At 39.0% G+C, this 15618-nt stretch overlaps 1 pseudogene; it reads left to right on the top strand.

Annotated features, from left to right (window-relative positions):
• The first annotated feature begins 5679 nt into the window (after positions 1-5679).
• Positions 5680-7770, top strand: LOC123796412 (olfactory receptor 6C2-like; annotated as a pseudogene).
• The last annotated feature ends 7848 nt before the right edge of the window (positions 7771-15618 follow it).

Here is a 15618-nt window from a genome sequence, read left to right as displayed (position 1 = left end):
CTTAAGAAACACTTATTTAGTAGATTCCCCAGGAAAACCATCCGGGCCTGGAGTTTTGTTATTTGGAAGGTTGTTTACCACTGACTCAATTTCTTCATAATTAATTAGCCTGTTTAAGAAATCAATTTCTTCCTGTTTCAATCTCGGTAGTTTATAGGTTTCCAGGAAGGATTCCATCTCTTCCAGTTTCCTTAGTTTATTGGCATATAGCTGTTGATAAAAATTTCTAATAAGCCTTCCAATTTCAATGGTGTTGGTCGTGACCTCTCCAAAATTTTTCATTCATAATTTTAATAATTTGGGTCCTTTCTCTTTTCTTTTGGATAAGTCTTGCCAGTGGTCTGTCAATTTTATTGATTCTCTCAAAGAACCAGCTTCTAGTCCTGTTGATCTGCTCTACTGTACTTCTGGTTTCTGCTTGATTGATTTCAGCTCTAATTTTGGTCAACTGCTTCCTCGTGCGTGGATTAGGCCTGTCCCTCTGTTGCTGTTCCAGCTTCTTGAGGTGAGAATATAAAAACTGCATTTTAGATTTTTCTATTCTTTTGAGTGAGGCTTGGATGGCTATGTATTTCCCCCTTAGGACTGCCTTTGCAGTATCCCATAGGTTTTGGACCGTTGTGTTTTCATTCTCGTTGGTCTCCATAAATTGTTTAATTTGATTTTTGATTTCCTGGTTTATTGAGTCATTCCTGAGCACGATGGTTCTTAGTCTCCAAGTGTTTGAGTTTCTTCCAAATTTTTCCTTGTGGTTGAGTTCCAATTTCAGAGCGCTGTGGTCTGAGAATATGCAGGGGATAATTTCAATCTTTTGGTATCGGTTGAGACCTGTTTTGTGTCCCAGAACATGGTCTATTCTTGAGAATGTTCCATGGGCATTATATAGAATGAGTATTCTTTGGTTCTGGGGTGTAGTGTTCTATATATATCTATGAGGTCCAACTCCTCGAGTATGGCATTCAAAGCCTTTGATTCTTTGCTTAGTTTTTGCCAGGGTGTTCTGTCTATTTCTGAGAGTGGAGTGTTGAGGTCCCCTACTATTAATATACTTTTATCTATATGTCTCTTTATTCTCGTTAAGAGTTGGCTTGTGTATCTTGCTGCTCCCCTGTTGGGGGCATATATATTTATAATTGTCATATCCACTTGTTGAATACTTCCTTTAAGAATAATATAGTGCCCTTCTGCATCTCTAACTATAGTCTCTAGTTTAAAATCCAATCTATCTGATATTAGAATTGCTACCCCAGCGTTCTTTTGAGGTCCATTCACGTGAAACATGGTACTCCATCCCCTTACTCTCAGTCTGAATGCATCTTTGGGTTTGAAATGAGTCTCTTGTAGACAGCAAATGGATGGGTCATTTCTTTTTATCCAATCTGCAACCCTGTGGCATGTTATGGGAGTGTTTAAAACATTTACATTGGCACTAAGAACTGAGAGATAGAATTTTAATGATGCCGTGTTGTCAGTAAAGTCTTTGTTTGTATTGGTTGTGACTTTCTTTTCTGTATCACTCTTGGGGCCTTTTTACCTTTATAGAACCCCCCTTAATATCTCCTGTAGGGCTGGTTTAGTGGTTACGAAATTGGTTAATGACTGGCGATTCTGAAATGTCTTTATTTCTCCATCAATTCTGAATGACAGCCTTGCTGGATAAAGGATCATTGGCTGCATGTTTTTATCTGAAAGAGCTCTAAAAATGCCCCCCCCACCCTTTCTCTCATTCCAGGTCTTTGTAGACAGGTCTGACGTAATTCTGATGCCTTTGCCTTGGTACGTGAGAAATTTCTTTGCCCTGGCTGCTTTCAATACTGTATCCTTGGATCTAATATTTGCGAATTGCAGTATGACGTGACGTGGCATAGGTTTGTCATGGTTGAGCTTGGGAGGGGTCCTCTCTGCCTCTTGGACATGAATGTTTGTTTCCTTTGCTAGAGTAGGGAACTTTCAGCTACAATTTGTTCAAATATCTGTCCTAGACCTCTGTTTTTCTCCACCCCCTCGGGGATGCCGATGATTCTGACATTGGATCGTTTCATTGAGTCAGTAATCTCCCGTAACCTACATTCGTGGGCATGGATTTTTTTAAGACCCTCTTCTATTTTCCTTTTTTCCTCTATTTACCCATCCTCCAATTCACTAATACATTCCTCTGCTTCTGTGACCCTGGCCGTCAGAGCCTCTAGTTTTGCCTGCATTTGGCTCATAGAATTTTTAATTTCTGTCCGATTCGCTCTCATTTCTGTCCTTAGGGATTCTATATTCTCAGTAACCTTTTCGTTAATACTTTTTTCAATTCTATTCATCATTTTGACCATTGTTACTCTGAATTCCATTTCTGATAATTTGGTTACATCCATATCCATTATTTCTGTGGCAGAGGCTACAGACTCACTGTCTTTTCTTTGCTGCGGGGGGCTTCTCCTTCTTGTCATTCTGATGAGGAGAGGTTGCGGGGTTGTCCAGAGCCCAAATTATTGACTGGGTCCCAGGCCATAATCCTTCCTGGGGAATTCTACCAAACATTCAAAGAAGAAATAATATCTATTCTCCTAAAACGATTTCAAAAAATAGAAACAGAAGGAAAGCTACCAAACTCATTCTATGAGGCCAATATTACCTTGATCCCCAAACCAGGCAAACACCCCCTCAAAAAGGAGAATTACAGACCGATTTCCCTAATGAATATGGATGCCAAAATCCTCAACAAGAACCTTGCTAATAGAATCCAACAGTACATTAAAAGGATTATCCAACACGATCAAGTGGGATTCATACCTGGGATGCAAGTGTGGTTCAACATTCGGAAATCAATCAGCATGATATATCATATCAACAAGAAAAGACTCAGGAACCATATGATCCTCTCAATTGATGCTGAAAAAGCATTTGACAAAATACAGCATCGTTTCCTGATTAAAACCCTTCAGAGTGTAGGAATAGAGGGTACATTTCTCAATCTCATAAAAGCCATCTATGAAAGCCTACTGCAAATATTATTCTCAATGGGGAAAAGCTGGAAGCCTTTCCCGTAAGATCAGGAACACAGCAAGGATGCCCACTCTTGCCACTATTATTCAACATAGTACTAGAAGTCCTTGCAACAGCAATCAGACAACAAAAAGGGATCAAAGGTATTCAAATCGGCAAAGAAGAAGTCAAAATGTCTCTCTTCGCAGATGACATGATACTCTATATGGAAAACCCAAAAGAATCCACTCCCAAACTATTAGAAGTTATAGAGCAATTCAGTAACGTGGCGGGATACAAAATCAATGCTCAGAAATCAGTTGCATTTCTATTCATGAATAACTAGACCGAAGAAAGAGAAATTAGGGAATCCATCCCATTTACAATAGCACCAAAAACCATACGTGACCTTGGAATTAACCAGAGACGTAAAGGACCTATATTCTAGAAACTATAAATCACTCTTGAAAGACATTGAGGAAGACATAAAAAGATGGAAAGATATTCCATGCTCATGGATCGGAAGAATTAACATAGTTAAAATGTCCATGCTACCCAGAGCAATCCACACTTTAATGCTATCCCAATCAAAATACCGAGGACATTTTTCAAAGAACTGGAACAAATAGTCCTTAAATTTGTATGGAAACAGAAAAGGCCCCGAATCGCCAAGGAACTGTTGAAAAGGAAAAACAAAGCTGGGGGCATCACAATGCCGAATTTTGAGCTGTACTACAAAGCTGTGATCACAAAGACAGCATGGTACTGGCACAAAAACAGACACATAGACCAATGGAACAGAATAGAGAGCCCAGAAATGGACCCTCGGCTCTTTGGGCAACTAATCTTTGATAAAGCAGGAAAAAACATCCGGTGGAAAAAAGACAGTCTCTTCAATAAATGGTGCTGGGAAAATTAGACAGCTACATGCAAAAGAATGAAACTGGACCACTCTCTCACACCATACACAAAGATAAACTCCAAATGGATGAAAGACCTCGATGTGAGGCAGGAATCCATCAAAATTCTAGAGGAGAACATAGGCAGCAACCTCTACGACATCGGCCAAAGCAACCTTTTTCATGACACATCTCCAAAGGCAAGAGAAACAAAAGATAAAATGAACTTATGGGACTTCATCAAGATTAAGAGTTTCTGCACAGCCAAGGAAACAGTCAGAAAAACTAAGAGGCAGCCCTTGGAATGGGAGAATATATTTGCAAATGACACTACAGGTAAAGGACTGGTATCCAAGATCTACAAAGAACTTCTCAAACTCGATACATGAGAAACAAATAAAGAAATCAAAAAATGGGCAGAAGATATGAACAGACACTTTTCCAATGAAGACATACAAATGGCTAACAGACACATGAAAAAATGTTCAAAATCATTAGCCATCAGGGAAATTCAAATCAAAGCCACACTGAAATACCACCTTACACCAGTTAGAATGGCAAAAATAGACAAGGCAAGAAACAACAATTATTGGAGAGGATGTGGAGAAAGGGGATCCCTCCTACATTGTTGGTGGGAATGCAAGTTGGTACAGCCACTCTGGAAAACAGTGTGGAGGTCCCTTAAAAATTGAGCTACCCTATGATCCAGCCATTGTACTACTGGGTGTTTACCCCAAAGATACAGACGTAGTAAAGAGAAGGGCCATATGCACCCTAATGTTCATAGCAGCAATGTCCACAATAGCTAAATCATGGAAGGAGCCGAGATGCCCTTCAACAGATGACTGGATTAAGAAGTTGTGGTCCATATATACAATGGAATATTACTCAGCTATCAGATAGAACGAGTTCTCAACATTTGCTGCAATATGGACGGCACTGGAGGAGATAATGCTAAGTGAAATAAGTCAAGCAGAGAAAGACAACTATCATATGATTTCTCTCATCTATGGAACAGAAGAACTAGGATGATCAGTAGGGGAAGAAAAGGATAAAGAAAGGGGGGGTAATCAGAAGGGGGAATGAAACATAAGAGACTATGGACTATGAGAAACAAACTGAGGGCCTCAGAGGGGAGGGGAGTGGGGGAATGGGATAGACCGGTGATGGGTAGTAAGGAGGGCACGTATTGCATGGTGCACTGGGTGTTATATGCAACTAATGAATCATCGAACTTTACATCGGGAACCGGGGATGTACTGTATGGTGACTAACATAATATAATAAAAAATCATTAAAAATAAATAAATAAATAAATAAATAAATAAATAAATAAATAAAAGAAACACTTATTTAACTCCTACTGCATGCCAGACGTGTTGTTAGACATCCCACTGTGCGTAGTGAACAAAACAAACGACCTGTCTTTATGGGCCTTGCAGTCTAGTAAGGAGTCGAAGATTAACAAGTTCAAAAGAAAATAATTATGAAGAGTAAAGGGGTGCCATAAGAAAAACAGAGTGCACTACTAAAAACCCCAAGTTCACATGTTGTTTTAGAGAGCATAAGACCTCCTCTGGGAGAGCATAGTTTCAGTGAGACCTAAAAAAAATATAGACACATGAAGTCGGCGGAACTGAAAAAGGCCACTATAAACAGGACACGCTTAAAGAGAGAAAGAGTAGAAAAACCTGAGGTGGGAAAGATATGCAGGGGCCACAGCATGTGGGAATTTGCAGGCCACAGTAGAGAATTTTAGTTTTATTCCAAGTTCAGACAGAAGCCAGCAAAGGGTTTGAAATAGGGAATGACATTATTCAATGCATTTGTTAAAGAGAGCACTCTCCTTGTGTAGGTGATGCTTTCTTTTGATTTGTTTTCTTTTCCAGTTTTGAAAGTGAAGAGCTCAGCCATGCAGAGTTATTGTAAATGAGAATGTTTGGCCATGGAGCTCAGAAAAGACAGACTAATAGAGAAGCCTGAAGAGCAGCTTCAGGAATTCCACTTCTATCATTATAATCAACTCTATTTACATTCTACTGAAAGAAGTTTCATAGTATTCATGACCAGAAGGATTATCACATTAATTCTAAAACCTTGTATATAAAAACAAAAACAATAGCAAACCTTTATACTGTGCTTATTATATGCCAATTTTTCAAGTGGTTTAAATACATTAGCTCATTAGTTCCTTTAAACAACCTATGAAATACGTTCTATTATTTTCCACAGTTTATATATGAAGAAATTGAAGCACAAAGATTAAGTTTTATTTATTTATTGAGAGAGAGAGAGAGAATGTGCATTGGGGTGGGAGGGGCAGAGAGGGAGGGACAGAGAGAATCCTAACCAGTCTCCACATCCAGCACAGAGCCCGATGTGGGGCTCAAATTCATGACCCTGAGATCATGACCAGAGCCGAAATCAGGAGTCAGATGCTTAGCCAACTGAGTCACCCAGGTGCCCTGAAGCACAGAGATCAAAGATTTGCCTAAAGTCACATGCTGAATTAATCATAATCTGAACCCAAACAATCTCCCGAGTCCATGCCCGAACCAATGTTGTTAGTATGCTGTTCCCCTGCTGCCATTATATGACTCATGATATGATCATGTTTGTGTTTTGTTTTTGTTTTCTACAGAACTGATTTCACCTAAAAGAGGTTCATTCCCGGGTTTTTTGGTTTTTTTTTTTTTTGAGGGAGGGAGAGTTTGATTATTTGTCTAATCTAGAAGTCTTTGTACATAGACATATTTGATATGATGGTAAGAATGTTTGATACCAGCTTTCTGGCCATGCTACTGTCTGAATCTTGGAGTAGCATAAGCCACCAATGCAATCATATTATCAAATGAAATAATACTGGCTTGTCCAGCATCCTCACTCTACTCACATTTTCAGTCCATTTGAACTCTACTCATGTCCAATTTCTACCAACAGAACATGTAAAAGCCAGAGGTCAGTTTTGAAAAATTATACAGTGTTAACAACATTCATCCTGGTACAACTGACAGACAACCCAAATCTACAGATTCTTTTTGTCTTTCTGTTCATCACCTATCTGCTGAATATAATTGGAAACCTGACCATCATCACCCTCACGTTTGTAGATTCCTGTCTGAAAACTCCTACGTACTTCTTTCTCTGGAATTTCTCATTTTTGGATGTCTCTTTTACTACTGTCTGTATTCCCAGATACCGTATACCCTTGCCACTGGGGATAACACAGTTACCTATAATCCTTGTGCCGCTCAATTATTTTTGGTTATCGTCCTGGGGCGACTGAATTTTTTCTCCTGACAGCCATGTCCTATGACCGCTATGTGGCCATCTGCAAACCCCTGCATTACATGACCATCATGAACAACGGGGTCTGCATCAAGTTCCTTATTTGGATGTTACGTGATTGCTCTAATCATCGTCATCCCGCCATTTGGCATGGGCTTTCAGCTCAAGTTTTGTGACTCCAATGTCATAGATCACTTTGGCTGTGATGCTGCTCCCATCCTGAAGATTACCTGCTCAGACACAGAGCTTATAGAGCGATTTGTCTTGGTCCTGGCTGTGCTGACACTCGTTTTCACCCTGGTGTGTGTAATTCTGTCCTATACATACATCGTCAGGACCATTCTCAGATTCCCTTCTGCCCAGCAAAGGAAAAAGGCTTTTTCTACGTGTTCTTCCCATATAATTGTGGTTTCTATCACTTATGGAAGCTGCATCTTTATCTATATCAAACCTCATGCAAAAGAAGGGGTTGCTATTAATAAGGTGGTGTCAGTGCTTACCACCTCAGTTGCCCCATGGATGAATCCCTTCATTTATATCCTGAGGAACAAGCAAGGGGTAAGCTTTCAAAGACATGATCAAGAGGACTGCATCTATCTCAAAGAACTAAAGGACTAATGAATTTAAAAGATCAGCATGTTAAAGAAAAACAAAAACAAAAAACACTGATACCCATTTTTACAGTCTTATTGAGATAGACTTTAACTACTACAGAAAGCACCAATTTTAAGTGTGTTATTGAATTAATTGTAGTGAAGTAATAGAGTTGCACAACCACCACCACAATCCAGTTTGGGCACACGTCCATCACTCCAAACATTTCCCTGATGACCACTGTCAGTCAATCACCACTTCCAACACCTGGTACTAAAACTAATCTGTTTTCTGTCTCTGCAAGATTGCCTTTTCTGGACACTCTATATAAATGGAAATATATAATATGTAGTATTTTGTTACCTATCTTCCTTTATAATGTTTTTGAGGTTCATCCATGTTGTAGCATTTCTCACTATTCACTTTTCTAGCAAATAGTTTTCCACCATATGGATATACTACATGTGTGCTCATTCATTCACTAGTTGATGGACATTTGGACTGTCTTCAGGTCACTGTGAAACAAATGCTTTCATTTCTTTGTACCTATAAGTGGAATTGTTGAGTTATCTGGTATCGACAAGCTGTTTTCCAAATCTGTACCACTCTATATTCCCACCAATAATTCCTTCATACAGCAAGGTGTGAAGGGTCCAGATTCTTCACACAATCACAAATGCTTGGTTTTGACTTTTTCTTATTATGGTTATTTTTTAAATGTGTAGTAGCACCTGATTGTAAGTTTAATTTGCATTCCCCTCATGACAAATGATACTGAGTTTGGGATGCCTATTATCCATTTGTATACCTTCTTTACTGAAATTTCTACTCAAATCTTTTGCCCACTTTTTAACTGGGTTGCTTGTCTTCTTAACTAAGTAGTATGTATTGTGATACAAGTCCTTTATCAGATGTATGATTTGTAAACATTTTCTCCCTGTCAGTGGCTTGGTTGTTGGCTGTTGTTCATTTTCTTAAGGGTATATTCTGAAGTGCTAAATTTTTAATTTTGATAAAGTCTATTTTTTCCACTTTTTTCTTTAATAAATGTGCTTTTAGAGTCATATCTAAGAAATATTTTCCTAACCTATGTTTCTCTTTATGTTTCTTAGCTCTTATATTTAGGTCTTTGATCCATTTTGAGTTAATTTTTGTTTTGGTGTGAGATAAGAGTCTGAATTCATTTTTGTTCAATTATCCAATTATTCCAGCACTATTTATTGAAAAGATTAGCCTTTCCTCTACTGAACTTTCTTGGTACCTTACTGAAAATCAACTGATGATAAATGCAAGGGGTTATTTCTATACTCTGAGCTCTGTTTTATTGATGTGTGTACCAATACCACACTGCCTTAATTACTGTGACTTTACAGTAAGCTTTGAAATTAGGTAGTGTAAAACCTCCAACGGTGTTCTTTTTCAAAAGAATTTCGGCTATTCCAAGTTCTTTGCATTTCCATATACATTTTAGGAAAATTCTGTCATCATTTTAGATTTTACTTTACAATCTCAGTTCTTTTTAACCCAGAGTGCAGAAGAAATTGAGAAAACTTCCTTTAGAAATATACCATTACATGTCATTACAACACCTTAGTTATCTTCAGAGCCAGGAAAAGTTGTCCTTTCTAGGAATATAACTTAGGGAAACTCTTGCACATGTGCATCAGGTTACAGGAATAAAAATATTTATAAAATCATTACTATTCATAGTAGAGAAAAACTAGAAACACGACATATGTCCATCAGTCAAAGAATTATTAAGTTGTCATATTCATACAATGGAATACTGAAGAGTCTTTGAACTTTAGCAACACCCACCAACATGAATGAACCTCATAAAAATAATAGTAAGGGGGAAAGTAAGACAAAGAATATTGTATATAACATAATTTCATTCATAGAAAAGTATTTTTAAGGGACGCCTGGGTGGCTCAGTTGGTTAAGTGTCTGCCTTTGGCTCAGGTCATGATCCCAGTGTCCTGGGATCAAGCCCCACACCAGACTGTCTGCTCAGTGGGGAGTCTGCTTCTCCATCTCCCTCTGCCTGCCTCTCTCTCTCTCTCTGTTGAATAAAATCTTTTTTTAAAAAAAAGAAAAGTATTTTTAAGACAAACTAGACAATATAATTAGTATTGTATTTACTAATGGTAAAACTACAATGAAAAATAGAAAATGATCACAGAAATAGGAGCCTACTTATGTCGCAGGGATGGGGAGAAAGGTAAGTGGGACTTTTCTAAGGTTATGGCAATGATCCATTTTGTAACATGAAATGTAGTTACATTGAGTGCTTGCTTTATAGTTGTCTTTTTAAAAGTGCACAAATGTTTAATGCATACTTTATTTATGAATAAATAGCTAAAATAATAAGTGACATGGAACTATAACCATAAATTTTTTGATATTCAAATAATCAAAAGAGACTATTTGTTCAACTATATGCAATTTAATTTGAATAACTGAATGAAATAGATAATTTTCAAAGAAAATATTATTTATTAAAATTGACCCAGGGAGCACAAGAAAAATCTGAACTGAATTCCATGGAAGAAACAGAGAAAGTTGAGAAAGTGGTAATCCTTCAAAATGCAGCAGGCTTGCTGAGACAGCTTCAGAGGTAAATTCCTCCACATCTTTAAAGAGTCAATAACTAGTTACTAAGTTCTTTTAGATAACTCTAAGGCTGAATCCTTTCACAAAGAATGTGGTTCCTTGAACAAAAAGCTTTTCTTAGCCAATGAACACATGAAAAGATGTTCAACATCACTAATCGCCAAGGAAATGCAGATCAAAAGCACAACGGAACATCACCTTATACTTATTAGAATGGCTAAAATCAAAAAGACAAGAAATAGTAAGTGTTGACAAGGATGTGGAGAAAAAGAAACCCTCATACACTGTTGGCGGGAATGTAAATTGGTACAGTCACTGTGGAAACAGTACGGAAATTCCTCAAAAAGTTAAGAATAGAAATACTAAATGATCCAAAACTCCACTATTGGGTGTTTACCCAAAAAAAACAAAAACACTAATTCAAAGAGATATATGTACCCCTTTGTTTATTGAAGTATTATTTACGATACCCAAGCTACGGAAACAACCTAAGTGTTCATTCATAGACAAATAGATAAGGAAGCGGTGGTATATATATTCAATGGAATTTTACAAAGCCACTTAAAAAGGATGAGATCATGCCATTTGAGACAATATGGATGGACCTAGAGGGTATTATGCTAAGTGAAATAAGTCGACTAAGAGAGACAAATATATGATTTCACTCATAGGTGGAATCTAAAAAAATAAAAGAATGCTCTCGGCGGTTAAGATGGTGGAGAAGCAGGGGTCCCCTATTTCATCTGGTCCCCTGAGTTGAGCTGGATAGGTACCAGATCATCCTGAAAACCCATGGAATCAGCCTGAGATGCAGGAAGATACATCTGGATCTCTACAAATGAACATCTCCAGTGCTGAGTTTTGAGGTACGAGGCGGGAAGCCGTGAATCCGAGCACAGGTATTGGAAGATAAATGGAAGGGGGAGGGAGCTATGCCGTTCAGGCGCCGGGAAGAAATACCCACCTGCACTGGGGAGCGGGCAGACTCGAGGACTGGCACCCGCGAGAGAGTAGACTGAGACCGTGAGCCGGGGAACGCACGCAACCAGACTGAAACGAAGCTCCGGTGCACTCACTGGAACCAGACTGAGACCGGGAGCTACAGAGTGCTCATGTGACCTGACTGAAAACCGGAGGTCTGGAGCCCTCATTGGAACCGGACTAATACCGGGAGCTCAGGAGAGCGCGTGACACCTGACTGAATACTGGAGCTCCAGAGTGCACGCGAACCACACTGAAACAGAGAGCTCAGGAGCACGCAGGAACCAGGGGGTGGCTGGTGGTGTTAGAAGCACAAAGGACAGAGACGTACCAGCCTTGGAAGTGAGGGCTGGGATGCTGGCTGTGGGGTGCAAAATCCAGGATGCTGCAGGGTATTTAGCAGCACCCACAGAAACAGAGTTAAAGGGGCCAAGAGAGCTCACTGGAGACCGGACTGCTATCTCTCTATTCTGAGACAGAGGCTGGGATTCAGCCACTGCTCCTCTGACTCTCAGAAGAGCCACAGAAAGCCACCAGGGAAAGCCACCAGAGAACAAAAGACCGGAAATAAAAGCTCACATGTGCCAATCCCCATCCCCCCTCGCAGGGGACAGGGTGACTCTACCCAAACAGGGTTGCCAGAGTATCAGTGTGACAGGCCCCTCCCCCAGAAGGCAGACTGAAAAATAAGAAGCCCACATCCCTAAGGTCCCAATAAAACAAGTACACACTGCCTGGGTCCTGGTCCATAATTTGGGCTCTGGGCAACCCCGCAACCTCTCCTCATCAGAATGACGAGAAGGAGAAATCCCCCCCAGCAAAGAAAAGATAATGAGTCTGTGGCCTCTGCCACAGAACTGATGGATATGGATATAACCAAATTGTGAGAAATGGAGTTCAGAGAAACAATCGTCAAGATAATGTGTAGGCTTGAAAAAAATATGAATGAGGATATAGAATCTCTAAGGGTGGAAATGAGAGCAAATCTGGTAGAAATTAAAAATGCTATGAATCAAATGCAGTCAAAACTAGATGCTCTGATGGCCAGGGTAAATGAGACAGAAGAACGAATTAGTGAATTGGAGGATGGGATAGTAGAAGAGAAAGCTAAAACAGAACCTTCGCTCAAAAAAATCCAATTTCAAGAATGTAAGTTACAGGAGATTACTGACTCAATGAAATGTTCCAATGTCAGAATCATTGGCATCCCAGAGGGGGTGGAGAAAAACAGAGGTCTAGAAGAGATATTTCAACAAATTGTACCTGAACACTTCCCTAATCTAGCAAAGGAAACAACCATTCTTGTCCAAGAGGCAGAGAGGACCCCTCCCAAGATCAGCCATGACAAACCTACACCTCATCACATCACAGTGCAATTTGCAAATATTAGATCCAAGGATACAGTATTGAATATGGCCAGGGTGAAGAAATTTCTCACATACAAAGGCAAAAATATCAGGATTACGTCAGACCTGTCTACACAGACCTGGAATGAGAGAAAGGGTTGGGGGGGGGGCATTTTTAAAGCTCTTTCAGAGAAAAACATGCAGCCAAGGATTCTTTATCCAGCAAGGCTGTCATTCAGAATTGATGGAGAGATAAGGACCTTCCAGAATCGCCAGGCACTGACCAATTTCATAACCACAAAACCAGCCCTACAGGAGACATTAAGGGGGGTTCTATAAAAGTAAAAAGGCCCCAAGAGTGATACAGAACAGAAAGTCACAATCTATAGAAACAAAGACTTCACAGGCAACATGACATCATTAAAATCATATCTCTCAATAATCACTCTCAATGTTAATGGCCTAAATGCTCCCATAAAACACCACAGGGTTGCAGATTGGATAAAAAGACAAGACCCATCCATTTGCTGTCTACAAGAGACTCATCTTGAACCTAGAGATACATCCAGACTGAAAGTGAAGGGATGGTAAACCATTTTTCATGCCAATGGACCTCCAAAGAAAGCTGGGGTAGCAATTCTCATATCAGACAGATTAGAATTTAAAGTAAAGAATGTAGAGCTACAGAAGGACACTATATTAATCTTAAAGGATGTATCCAACAAGTGGATATGACAATTATAAATATCTATGCCCCCAACAGGGGAGCAGCAAGATACACAAGCCAACTCTTAACCAGAATAAAGAGACATATAGATAAAAATATGTTAATAGTAGGGGACCTCAACACTCCACTATCAGCAATAGAGGGATCACCTAAGCAGAAAATCAACAAAGAAACAAGAGCTTTGAATGCCATACTAGATGAGTTGGACCTCATAGATATATATAGAACACTACACCCCAGAACCAAAGAATGCTCATTCTTTTCAAATGCACATGGAACGTTCTCCAGAATAGACCATATACTGGGTCACAAAACAGGTCTCAACCAATACCAAAAGACTGAAATTATTCCCTGCATATTCTCAGACCACAATACTTTGAAATTGAAACTCAATCACAAGGAAAAATTTGGAAGAAACTCAAACACTTGAAAACTAAGAACCATCCTGCTCAAGAATGATTGTGTAAACCAGGAAATTAAAAATCAATTTAAACAATTTATGGAGACCAACGAGAATGAAAATACAATGGTCCAAAACCTATGGGACACTGCAAAGGCAGTCCTAAGGGGAAAATACATAGCCATCCAAGCCTCACTCAAAAGAGTAGAAAAATCTACAATGCAGTTTTTATATTCTCACCTCAAGTAGCTGGAACAGCAACAGAGGGACAGGCCTAACCCACGTGTGGGAAAGCAGATCAAGATTAAAGCAGAGATCAATGAATTAGAAACCAAGAGCACAGTAGAGCAGATCAACAAAACTAGAAGCTGGTTCTTTGAAAGAATAAATAAGATCGAAAAGCCACTGGCCAGACTTATTCAAAAGAATAGAGAAAGGACCCAAATTAATAAAATTATGAATGAAAAGGGAGCGATCACGACCAACAGCAAGAAAACAGGATCATTGGAAACTTTTATCAACAACTTTATGCCAATAAATTAAGCAATCTGGAAGAGATGGAGGCCTTCCTGGAAAGCTTTAAACAACCAAGACTGAAACAGGAATAAATTGATTTTTTTAAGCAGACCGATTAATTTTGAAGAGATTGAAGCAGTTATCAAAAACCTCCTGAAAAACAAGAGTCCAGGGCCTGACGGATTCCCCAGGGAATTCTACCAAACATTCAAAGAAGAAATAATACCCATTCTCCTGAACCTGTTTCAAAAAATAGAAACAGAAGGAAAACTACCAAACTCATTCTATGAGGCCAGTATTACCTCAATCCCCAAACCAGTCAAAGACCCCATCAAAAAGGAGAAGTATAGACCGATATCCCTGATGAATATGGATGCCAAAATTCTCAACAAGATCTTAGCTGATAGGATCCAACAGTACATTAAAAGGATTATCCATCATGACCAAGTGGGATTCATCCCTGGGATGCAACGGTGGTTCAACATTCGCAAATCGATCAGTGTGATAGATCATATCAACAAGAAGAGAGTTAAGAACCATCTGATCCTCTCAATTCATGCAGAAAAAGCATTTGACAAAATATAGTATCGTTTCCTGATTAAAACCCTTCAGAATGTAGGGATAGAAGGTACATTCCTCAATTTCATAAAAACCATCTATGAAAAGCCTACAGCAAATATCATTCTCAATGGGGAAAAGCTGGAAGCCTTTCCCGTAAGATCAGGAACACGACAAGGATGCCCACTCTTACCATTATTATTCAACATAATACTAGAAGTCCTTGCAACATCAATCAGACAACAAAAAGGGATCAAAGGTATACAAATTGGCAAAGAAGAAGTCAAACTGTCTCTCTTCACAGATGACATGATACTCTATATGGAAAACCCAAAAGAATCCACCCCCAAACTACTAGACGTTATAGACCAATTCAGTAATGTGGTGGGATACAAAATCAATGCTCAGGACTCAGTTGCAGTTTATACACGAACAATGAGACTGAAGAAAGAGAAATTAGGGAATCCATCCCATTTACAATAGCACCAAAAATCATACATTATCTCAGAATTAACTTAAGCAGAGACATAAAGAATCTATATTCTAGAAACTATAAATCACTCTTGAAAGATATTGAAGAAGACACAAAAAGATGGGAAAATATTCCATGCTCATGGATCAGAAGAATTAATATAGTTAAAATGTCTATGCTACCCAGAGCAATCTACACTTTCAATGCTATCCTGATCAAAATATCAATGACATTTTTCAAAGAACTGTTAA

This window comes from Ursus americanus, chromosome 17 (assembly GCF_024610735.1).
Source record: "Ursus americanus isolate L20-20 chromosome 17, mUrsAme1.1.p, whole genome shotgun sequence".
Classification (NCBI taxonomy): domain Eukaryota; kingdom Metazoa; phylum Chordata; class Mammalia; order Carnivora; family Ursidae; genus Ursus; species Ursus americanus.
The sequence above is the reverse complement of the archived record's forward strand: the minus strand, read 5'-3'. Positions and strand labels throughout refer to the sequence as shown.